A 12,642-nucleotide genomic window follows, 5' to 3' on the forward strand; every position below is an offset into this window, starting at 1 on the left:
TAGCGGTCCATTTATTCAGCGCGTCTCAGGCGCGTCAGGTCCAATTTATTTTCACACGCGCAATTTATTTTAGACGCACTGTTTAAAAGTATTTTTTTTCACAGTAAAACAGGTTTAAAAGGCACTGCATATCCAGGACACTCAGTACTGCATCTCCAGCCCCGCCCCACCCCTTGTTCACTGTATTTTTCACATACCTCTTCATAGTCGTGCATACTGATAAATCATCTCCTGATCATCTCGTTTTATCACCAAACTCCTCAATAATGCGATCCAAGTCATTATTTTATTACTATAATATCTCAAAAAGCTCTGCAAATGTCCGTGATATTCTTTGAGTGCTGGATGCAGAAGCAACTATCTTGTTTGTTTATGGCCATGTTATCTCTGTGCTGCCGGGGCTATGTGTATTGCTCAGATCCGCCCCTTTTTTTTTTTTTTTTTTTTTTTAAGGCTTCTCTCGGCTCCTATCGGTCTCACTCGGCCATTGAATGGTTTTCTCTGCTTTTCCGGAAAAAAAACGACTAGAGACCTGTGTTTTGCGTCTTTTTGATGATGTCAGACAGGGTCCGACATCGGACCAGAAAGGGAAAATTGTAATGTCGGGTTAAACCAGTAAGTATGCTAGAAATGGAGCTGCAGGAAATGAGACAGCAACAGGAGCTTGGGGAGCTGGCACACCCACAATTCTTGGAAGTCTGCACCCCTAACAAACTGAAAGCCACCAGAGAGATAGAAGAGGGTCAAAACAGCTGGGTTCAGGTAGGCAGAAGCAGGGAAAAAAAGAAACTTCGTCAAACACAACCACCAGAAATCAAAACATCCAAAAAATGTTAGCTACTTCAAAATTTAGATGATCAAAACCAACATCAAGAGACTGAAAGGAACAACATCTAGGACCCTATTAACAGTGGTGGCCAGACAGGAAAAAGAATGGAGGTCATGATTGTTGGGGACTCCATATTGAGAAACACAGCAAGTTCAGTTCGCAGTTTGGACCCCCTTACTACAACAGTGTGCTGCCTTCCAGGAGCCTTTGTCACACACATCATTGAGAACGTGGACAGGCTCCTAGAACGAACAGGAGACAACCTGGTAGTAGTTGTCCACATCGGTACAAACAACATTGGAAGAGACAGGCCAAAATCCCTGCAAAACAAATTCAGAGAGCTAGGAAGGAAATTCACAAGACCAAAACTGTGGTATTTTCTGGGATACTGCCAGGACCTTGCAAAGGAGCATACAGACAGCTGGAAATAATTAATCTAAATGCATGGCTGAAAACGTGGTGCACACAGGAAGGCTTCAACTTCCTTGAACATTGGACCACGTTCTACAACAAGGACTATCTATATAGGCGGGTAGGACTGCACTTAATTAAAAAGGGAACCCAATCTACTTGGAGAAAGGATCCTCGAGGAGGTTCAGAAGCATTTAAACTAGAAAGGAAGGGAGACTACATCAAAACAAGGGCAACAACTCAGGTAAGACAGCCATTAAATGTATTTATCTAAATGCTAGAAGTCTCAGAAACAAAATGTTAGAACTTGAAGCTACTGCACTAACAAGTAACTACAACGTGATAGGTGTTACAGAAACTTGGTTATCCGAGAGTGATGGAGACGAATATAATATTAGAGGCGGAGGGGTAGCGCTATACATCTAAAATAGTCTTGAAGCCCAGGTGTTAGATCTGGAAGAAAAAAACAATGCAGAATCAATATGGGTCAGAATAATGGACAAAAATTCAAAGGGCATAATAATAGGGGCATGCTATAGACCGCCAAATTCAGGCACCGAGCAAAATCATCTGTTATACAAGACATTAGAAATAAATCTAAAACAAAATTTCCAAAATGGTTTAATAGATCAATTAAATAAATTATTCAGAGGAAAAAGGCACTTTACAGACCGTTTAAAAGGGACCAAGAACAATATACACAGAAAGAGTACTTAGAACTGCAAACACAAGTCAAAAAGGAAGTTAGAAAGGCCAAGAGAGATAGAAATGAGCATTGCTAAAGGGGCTAAAACCAATTCCAGTTTTTCAAATATTATAACAGCAAGAGAACATAGCAAATATATTAAATGATTACTTTTCACAAGTTTATACAAAGGAGGATATGGACAACATGCCCCACATGTCGACCTGTTCCTATCCAGTTTTAAATAACTTTAGCATAACAGAGGCAGAAGTGTTAAAGGGACAAGGAGCTCTTAAAATAAACAAATCCCCTGGGCTGGATGAGATCCTCCCAATAGTACTCAAAGAAATTAAAGAAGTTATTTACAAATCGCTAAACAAGATCATGCAACAGTCTCTTGACACAGGGGTTGTACCAACAGACTGGAGAATTACAAACGTAATACCGATCCACAAAAAGGGAGACAAAACTGAACCAGGTAACTACAGACCAATAAGCCTGACTTCTATTATATGTAAACTTATGGAAACTATAATAAGATCCAAAATGGAAAATTACCTATATGGTAACAGCATCCTGGGAGACAGTCAGCATGGTTTTAGGAAAGGGAGATCGTGTCTAACTAACCTGCTTGACTTTTTTGAGGATGCAACATCGACAATGCATAATTGCAAAGCATACAACATGGTTTATTTAGATTTCCAGAAAGCTTTTGACAAAGTCCGGCATAAAAGATTAATTCTAAAACTGAACGCAGTAGGGATTCAAGGAAATGCATGCACATGGATTAGGGAGTGGTTAACATGTAGAAAACAGAAAGTACTGATTAGAGGAGAAACCTCAAAATGGAGCGAGGTAACCAGTGGAGTACCACAGGGATCAGTATTAGGTATTCCTAATCTATATTAATGACTTAGATTCTGGTATAGTAAGCAAACTTGTTAAATTTGCAGATGACACAAAAGTAGGAGGAGTGGCAAACACTGTTGCAGCAGCAAAGGTCATTCAAAATGATCTAGACAGCATTCAGAACTGGACAGACACATGGCAAATGACATTTAATAGAGGACAATAAAAATGTGCATTATAAATATCATATGGGAGATACTGAAATTGAAGAAGGAATCTATGAAAAAGACCTAGGAGTTTATGTTGACTCAGAAATGTCTTCATCTAGACAATGTGGGGAAGCTATAAAAAAGGCCAACAAGATGCTGGGATATATAGTGAAAAGTGTTGAATTTAAATCAAGGGAAGTAATGTTAAAACTTTACAATGCATTAGTAAGACCTCATCTAGAATATTGTGTTCAGTTCTGGTCACCACGCTACAAAAAGGATATTGCTGCTCTAGAAAGAGTGCAAAGAAGAGCAACCAGAATTATTCTGGGTAAAAAAGGCATGTCACATGCAGACAGGCTTAAAGAATTGAATCTATTCAGTCTTGAACAAAGAAGACTACGCGGTGATCTGATTCAAGCATTCAAAATTCTAAAAGGTATTGACAATGTCGACCCAAGGGACTTTTTTGACCTGAAAAAAGAAACAAGGACCAGGGGTCACAAATGGAGATTAGATAAAGGGGCATTCAGAAGAGAAAATAGGAGGCATTTTTTTACATAGAGATTTGTGAGGGTCTGGATGTTGTTGATGCTGACACCCTGGGATCCTTCAAGAAGCTGCTTGATGAGATTCTGGGATCAATAAGCTACTAACAACCAAACGAGCAAGATGGGCCAAATGGCCTCCTCTAGTTTGTAAACTTTCTTATGTTCTTATGTTAATAATATTTAACATTACTACGTTGTTACGTGCCACTGTTTCAGAATTTTTTTTCTTTTTTTACCTTTTCGTTTTGAAGCAATGCACTACCCGCAACCTTTTTCGTTTTTGATTGCTGTCTGTCTAAATGCCGTATGTGATCCAATGAAACATTGCAGGTTGTACAAAATAGTTTGCCACCAGTAGAATGCAAAATTATCGTACATGATCCGCTGCAGTAATTGTTGTAGATTTTTTTTAATTAATTTTGTGCACTTGCAAAATGTTCACTCGCTTAACAACATCATTTGAGATCTCCTAGGATACTAAACCCGCCCTGGATGCCCAGATCTACCAATCTGAGCCCGGAGTGGTTATTGGCTGCTGTTAAGTGTCAATCAATAAATCCTGTCCAGTTTTCTTTTTGAAATTGAAACAAGCTTATAATCACATCAGGAACCTGGACCGATACACATAACTTAATTGGATCTAAGTGCAAGGTAAAAGTACACAAAATAGACAGTTTTCATGGTGAAGACTAAATTTCACGGTCCGTGTCGCGTTTGTCATGGCCATGAAATTGGTAGGAACTTAGTAATGTACTGTATAAGTGTAAGCAAATCCACATGGGCGAAACGCTTCTCTGAGCACTCCAGTATGTGATGCATTTTTGGTTGTGACATGGTATGTAGATTGATTAGGCCTATACATGTATGAAAGAGATATTCTACATATCTTGGTTGAGATGTCAGCAGTAAGTCATGTATGAAAGAGATATTATACATATTCAAGTATGGAGACGCAAAATAAAATGATCAACCGGAGTTGTCGCTGTCAAAAGTTCAGTTGAAGGAAAGGGTAGGCTGCCTCTAATTAAGGTGACCAGACGTCCCATTTTGGACAGGACAGTCCCACTTTTGGAACACTGGTCCCAGTGTCCCCAGAACCTCTGTTGGGACGCTCATTTCGTCCCGTTTTTCTTCCCAGAGCATTGTAGCACCGGTAACAGAATATTGTATTTTCATGCAAGCTGCTGTGTATCTAACTTATTACAGTACAATTACAAGGTTGAACGACCAGTAGCATTAAAAAGCAGCTGTACAGCACCATGCAAATCTAGAGAATTACTGAACAGTCAACATTCATATGGGTTTATCCATGTTGCTGAAACAAACTGACAGCTATCCTCATCTGAATCCTCACTCTGCCCGAGGAGGTTTGACTAGTGTAGTCTAACAATAACAGCTCATACAGGTACTATTTTATTGTGTTGGAATTATTCTCTTCATCCATGATATTTGTATATCTGCATGCAAACAGCTTTGCTTTGTGTGTAGCTATAGGCAACAATTGCAGAAATCAACGATGCCATAAGAACATAAGAAAGTTTACAAACGAGAGGAGGCCATTCAGCCCATCTTGCTCGTTTGGTTGTTAGTAGCTTATTGATCCCAGAATCTCATCAAGCAACTTCTTGAAGGATCTCAGGGTGTCAGCTTCAACAACATTACTGGGGAGTTGGTTCCATGTTGCAATGTTTACAACAAGTGCATTGATATGAGAGGTGAAAGTAACAAAAAGTAAATAATATAATGCAAACTCATCTATTAACAAAAAAATCATCTATTAACAACAAAACAGCATACCTTAAATTGAAATTAAATTTACTCAAGAACAAAAAACAGCATACCTTAAATTGAAATTAAATTTACTCAAGAACAAAAAATAGCACACCTTAAATTGAAATTCAATTTACTCAAGAACAAAAAATAGCATACCTTAAATTGAAATTCACTTTACCCAAGGTGCGGAAGTTCTTTATTTGAGCCGTGTACAAAAAAACCGCTTCCCTTAAATTGAAATTCAATTTACGCTAGGGTGCACAAGATCTTTATTTCAGCTGTGTCCTTTTGCTCCACAGTTAATTTAAATATGTTTTATTTGAACTGTACAAGCACAAAGTGTCAGTCATTCCCCTCAGCCTCGCCCACTTCCATCGAGGAAATCGGGGCTTGCTCTTCCTGTCTACCAACACGTTCAGCCAATCACAGCTTCAGTTGAACCCAAAACTGACACGACAGACGAGTTCTGGATGGGGGCTCCGAGCTTTACAGAAGGACTGGGCTGAAGTTAGTTACTTATTCCCAATTCGAGGGCTGAAGGTAGTTACTTATTCCCGATTTGAGGCTGAATTTAGTTTAACTTATTCACACAGTTACGTATTGAATATTAGCTCACATTCTAAGGGGGAAATCACACATTTCTCTTCAACATAAAGTAGATTGCAAAGTGGCACAAGTAGGCATTCACAGGCTATGCCGTGAAATATATACACACACACACTTCTTTTCCTGCATATTAGGGCACATTGTGAGGTCTTTGCAACCTCAAGCTGGGTGTGATGTTGAAGGTTAAGCAATTGTCTTGTGAATAGAGTATGGTGCATAGTGGCATGTACAGTACTATTAAGTGCTATTTAGTATGAAAATTAGAGCATGTATTATGAATTATTTTGCTCAAATTGCAAAATGGAAAATATCAAACAAGCAAAGAACAAAACAGTAAAGAAGAGGCAGCAGAGACAAATGTAGAATCGTAGATTGAGCAGCATCTTCAAAATCTGTTCGGGAACTGTGCATTTGCTCAAACAAAGCACATTTCGCAATTTCATTATATCGCTTTACTCAAAGACCGAAAAAGCTGTCTCTTTTCTGTTTCGTTCTTTGCTTGTTTGATATTTTCCATTTCACCAAAATAATTTGCTCAAAGACTGAAACAACCTTTCATTTCATTCTTTGATAATTTGTAAATACTCAAATCGCAAAATGGTTATTTTTGTTGGTGATTGACCGAATCCTGACTGACCAAATCCTGACTGAGTATACACTATTGCAGAGTTTTCAGGCTCATATCAGAGGTTGTTTGGACAATAAATATTTAATAAATACAAAAATAGTAACATTTTGGAATCTCACTGCATCATACTATAAAAGGACCTTTGACTAGACTGTTTATGTTATTTTATTTATGTATTTTTTATGCGTTAGGATCAAAAATAGTAGTACTTTGAAACAAATTTAAATAAAAAAAAGACATCAAAGATCCTTGAAACACTGATTTCTAAATAGACGCCCGGGCTGGCAATTATATCAATTAATATCTTACTTGTTGTCTATCCTATCATAATGTTTTTATTACGTATGTGCTTAATACATGTTATGAAACATGCCTTTACATTTCATTACGTTTATAGCAGTGCTGGTCCTGAAGGCTGCAGGAGCGAATAAATAAATAAGCAATGCACACCGCAGGGGAAATGAACGACACAGATAATAACGAACTGGCGACGCTATGGTGTTGGTTTGTGTAGAACCAGGTTTGTGGTCGTTAAGACCGTTGCTAAGGAAGTGATGCATTCCCTTTTCTAGTGCAGAGACGCATGAGATCTTCAGACTATGCTAGGGGGACGCTAACAGCTGACAAGTGAAAACATTGAGAATTGCAGAACAAAATTCTTACTTGAGTGACAGTGCATTTAAGTTAAATGATTTTGTACCTTTAAATGTTTATTTTAAATAAGTATATTTCACATACTGTATTTGTTGCTTAGTTCAAAACATGTGACTTTTTAATGAAATATCTGCTATCAAACAAGGCCTTTTTTTCTTACAATTCATAATAAATGCTGTAATTTTCATACTAAATAGCACTTAATAGTACTGTACATGTGTGACAGACTGTGGCAATGTGCCCCACCCCTGTGTGTATTTTTGTGTTTTATGTTGTATGTAGTGTGTAAATGTTGGTGTATAGATATTGCTGCAAATGGGTGTGTGTAGCACAAGTTCTTTAAAATGTATAATTGTATTTAGGCACGGGGATTGCACTTCACTTCACGTGCATTTAAAGTAATTATTTTTATGTGAGCACGGGGATTTCACAGATTAGTTCACATGCTGGGATTCAAGTGAATAATTAATTGGTAATTGAATCCCAGCACAATTGTATATATAGATGCACGTTTTACTCACTCGGGGTTGTGTGTTCATGAGTGGAGAACGGGTGTGGAGAGGAGGTAAAAACTATTTAAAACTAAAGGAAATAATAATTGCTACAACGTGCTGGAAGCACCAGCACTGTACTTGTTTGTCTGTTCGTCCACTGTTTAAGTGTTAGTCCATTTTGTTTGTCTATTTATTTTGGCCGCAAGTGGCGTGTCCTGTTTATTTTACCTTTTATTTTACAATAAACATACTGAGCGCCGCAGCGACTCAGTTTCAACCCGAGTACTGTCTCCTGTGTGTGTTTCTTTTTGGCCTGATGTAACCCCTGCAGCTAGCCTGTCACACGTGGTTGTCAGAAGCGGGATAACAGCGCCCCCAAGACCAGAAAGAGTACTGCGGGAAAAAAAAGGCAATGGCAGAAGACGCTATCAGGCTGCGGGACTGGATCCTGGACAGTGCAGGGCTGGAGGCCCAGTCTATGCCCATAGCCATCCGGATCCTGTGGCTGATGGACAGGGAGCGATGGGATGCATATGAGAGGGAACATACCCCAAACACCTTGGAGGAAGGTGTGGCGTTGGTCCTCGGCTACCTGGAGGCAGCTATAAACAGAACAGCAGCCCAGGTAGCAGGGTCTCCACCAAAACTCTTTATTTAAAAAACAAATCTGTACAAAATATATATTTAAAAAAAAAAATCCAAACACGTCATGTCCTTGTATCGGTCCCCAATCCTGGATGTCCTGTGGAGGAGTAATCGTATACAAATATACATATATATATATATATATCAAAACACGTGCTGAATATCATTCTTCAACAAGTGAAAAAAAATAATCGATATGCAGCCCAACTACATAAAAAATGTTCATGGAAACACGCTTTTATTGTATGGAGGTTTTACTTATCGTATTTACCAGTCTAGTTATGATGGAGCTGTATGGGAGCAGTGGAAAAAAAGACTATAGCCTTCAGCAATCAGAAAATCTGTGGTGAACGCTGCTCTGACTGCATTGTGTGTCCGAGTTCCTGGTAAGTGACACTTTTGTGAACTTCGCAGAGTCTTCTGGGAATTGTAGTTCGGCGCGGTTATGTCGTAGTGCTGTTATGTCGTAGTGCTGTTATGGGCAGTCGCTGCAATGGTTGGCGCTGTAATGTCCTTCCCAGTGATGTCGGCGCAGTTGTGGACTCGCTGTTATGTCATGTAACCCAAATTAAACAGCATTGCACCTGGATTATCGTTGTCTGTCTGTTCATTGATCGCTGCACCTGCACACTGTTAACCACTTTGCCACAACACGCCACTATGCACCATACTCTATTCGCATGACTATTGCTTAGCCTTCAACATCACACTCAGCTTGAAGTGGCAAAGCCCTCACTATGTGCGCTAATATGAAGGAAAAGGGTGTGTGTGTGTATATTTCACAACATAGCCTGTTAATGCCTACTTGTGCCACTCTGCAATCTACTTTATGTTGAAGAGAAATGTATTTATCAAGCTTTAAAATAATACCCTACTTGAGGTGGCACATCCAGACTATCTATGTGATTCCCCCCTTAGAATGTGAGCTAATATTCAATAGGTAAGTGTGCAAATAAGTAACTAACTTCAGCTCTCGAATCGGGAATAACTTCAGCCCAGTCCTTCTGTGAAGCTCGGAGCCTCCATACAGAACTCATCTGTTGAGTGTCAGTTTTGGGTTCCAACTAAAGTTAGCTGTGATTAGCTGAACGTGTCGGCAGACAGCAAGAGCAAGCCCCGATTTCCTCGATGGAAGTGGGCGAGGCTGAGGGGAATGATTGACACTTTGTGCTTGCACAGTTCAAATAAAACGTATTTAAATTAACTGTGGAGCAAAAGTACACAGCTCAAATAAAGATCTTGTGCACCCTAGCGTCAATTGAATATCAATTTAAGGTATGCTGTTTTTTTTCCTTGAGTAAATTGAATTTCAATTTAAAGTATGCTGTTTTGTTGTTAATAGATGATTTTTTTGTTAATAGATGAGTTTGCATTATATTTACTTTTTGTTACTTTCACTTCTCATACACTGAGGCTTGTCCTGGTTTGAACACTTCAAAATAGCCCATCACAATAGTAGGAGGGCTGTAAAATATGACAAATGTATTTGGAAACATATTTTGTATTGAAATCGAAATATATTTACTTTTAGTTCACCACAGGTAAGCCTCTAAGAAATGTATGTTAGTGAATAATACAACATTTATGAAGTTATTTTCACATTTGTGAAAAACATGTTGTAAAAACATTTTACAATTTTCAGAACATTTATTTCTTTAAGTGTACATTTTATATTTTTTAGCAATAATGAAAGAGAATAGTTTGAGGTCTCCAGGTGCCGATTTAATTTCTTTAAAAAAATGTACATTGATAGTTGAGTACTGTATCTGATACAAATACCGTAGTTTAAAATTACAAAAAAAGAATCACACCCTTGTTTCATTTGACCTTGCTTTAAAATATCTAAATAAGCTGCCTCAGAGCAGGATACATCTCTTACTAATTTGGTGACCCCTTATTTTTATTTGTGTGTTAAATGTGTTATAGAAGTGTATTTTATCATGTAAAGCATAAGAAAATAGAAAATGGAGTGTATTGGTATTCAAGATTAATGCTATCTGTTGCATATGTGTGATAGCTATAAAGTATTTTACTTTATCACAGCTATTAGTTTAATAGAAGAAAAACAACACATTGATAAAAAATATGTTTTTCCTTAAGCAAAAGAGGCAAATGTCAGGTCTCAAATTACTGGGGGACTCGGGGTGGGGTTGATCCCTTTTCTCCAAATAGTTTTATTTCCCAATTTTCTTTTTAACGTATTTTAAGCCGACAGGTATCACTTAAAACAGAAAGGAACCTGTTAACGTTAATTGTATGATGACATTTCCTGCCTTGTCAATGCAGTTTTTCAGTACCAATCAATGATAATGAGAAAGCCACTCCTGACAATCTGAAAGCTTCTCTGTGTATTTTACATAGGCTAATGCTTGTGTTTATATTAAGGAAGATTAAATAGTATTCCTTTCATAAGTAGTGACTTTTCATTTGATTAGAAAAGGAATACGATTTAATTTTATTACAGCTTGATCTATGTCTCAGCCTATACTGTTGACTCCAAAAAATAAACAGCCAAGATCAGCAAAGAAATTAGCCTTGGTAAAATGCGTAGTTATCTAATTTAGATTGTCAGCAGATGCTTTCTCATGAGCATTGATGGGTACCGAAAAATGGAATAGGCAGGAAATTTCATCATGAAATTAAGCGATGCCCGTCAGTTTACAGCATGTTAAAGGGGGATTAGGAAATATAACTATTTGGAGAAAGGGTTTGCGTACATGGATTACTATTTACCATGCTTAATAACTACTTCAGAAGGAAATTCCTGTTTCTGCAATCAGGGCAGCTTCTAAACTGAACTCAGAAAAGCTGATTAGTGGGCTTAATTTATTGCACACAGTCAAAAGTTTGCAATAAATGAAGACAGTTAACACATTTCATCACTTTTAATAGTAATAGTTTAACAGTAGAAAGTAATTCTAGTATCTATTAATCACAGCACACTAATGGTCCAAGCAGAAACTGCAATAGAAAAAAAATATATACGGAACGAATACCATGTCATATTAAATGGTAAGAAAATAAATATTCTATGAAGTAACCATTTATAAACAGAAATACTGATATATGTAATGTTTTCATACAGGAAGGGCCTGATTTGCAAATTGGACACTGGAGGATAGCATAGAGATAGAGATAGAGCGAGATGGAAAATGGAAATCAAAGAGAGAAGATGCAGTTTCTTAGGCAGAAAAGGGAGGAGATTTGCAGCAGTAATCAGCAATAAAATAGAATCTTGTAATTTGATAGTCTTGAATTGCTACTGTGTAACGTAATAAATATACTTCTTGTGTAGAAATGAAATTAAAAGGACAATAAGATAATTTATTCACAAAAGTTTTTGAAAGTAAAATATTCCACTATGAGTATCCATGAGTCTCTGCATTCACTTTCAATATGATATTAGATCAAACATTGCCAAAGTAAGAAAAAAAAAACCTCTAAGCTTCCCCGTGGCTTGGAAGTTATTCACAATATTTCCATACTGCCCAGTTTAAGGACATAAAAATCTGGTCACCTTACCTCTAATGTACTGTTTGGAAAAATGACGATATAGTTGTATTCACTGAAGATAATGCAAATCTAAGTGGCTATGCAAAGTGATGTAAAGTTCTGATTAAAATATAACAGCAAAGTGAACTGCATCTCTGCAGCCGCAGCACACTGGAAGGGACTGCTGCTTTCGCTAGCAGAAGCTGGGACGCATAATTCATAAATTCTAACCAACACCAAATAAAAAAAAAAAAATCAGAGATCGAATTATTTCCATGTGAATAGGCCATAATGTTAATGTAGTTTTCAAACCTTGTTTTTCTTCTCCTTTGGACAGTGGGATTGATTGAGATTTTTTTTCTTAATTTACCGTTATGTTTAGTTCAGATTTTACACAAAACAAGGCAAAGGCCAGTTACAGCAGGAATATGAAAATTGGAGAGTGCTATATTTAAATGCCAATGTATTTATCAAACGTGCCTAAAACATTGTGATTTGTTTGAATTAGTTTTTTATACCATGCTCTATAAAAATAGGACTTACTGTCCCTTTAAACTGTTACTGTGAGGGAAGTTTTTTTTTTTTTTAAGCATTTTAACTCGATAATGATCAATAATCATCGTTAGAATGTGCACGATCATCGATGTCAATGTCAGGGTTCGATTTACAACACTACAGTTGTAGTCAAAAGTTTACATACCCCAATGGAAATTTATAATTTCTAGAAATTTCTCGCAAACAAATAATTATAGGAAAAATCTTTTGTAGCAAAAGTTTGTGGATGTGGAAAAAAAGTTACAAGAGATCACGCTGATA

General features: G+C 37.4%; 1 protein-coding gene across 1 annotated transcript in view; it reads right to left on the reverse strand.

The window, feature by feature from the left end:
* The window catches only part of LOC117409381 (proprotein convertase subtilisin/kexin type 5-like), a 182,371-nt gene that overhangs the window by 37,775 nt on the left and 131,954 nt on the right, over positions 1–12,642 (reverse strand). The gene's annotated exons all lie outside the window — the stretch shown is intronic.

Source organism: Acipenser ruthenus, chromosome 2 (genome assembly GCF_902713425.1).
Source record: "Acipenser ruthenus chromosome 2, fAciRut3.2 maternal haplotype, whole genome shotgun sequence".
NCBI classification, from domain to species: Eukaryota; Metazoa; Chordata; class Actinopteri; order Acipenseriformes; family Acipenseridae; genus Acipenser; species Acipenser ruthenus.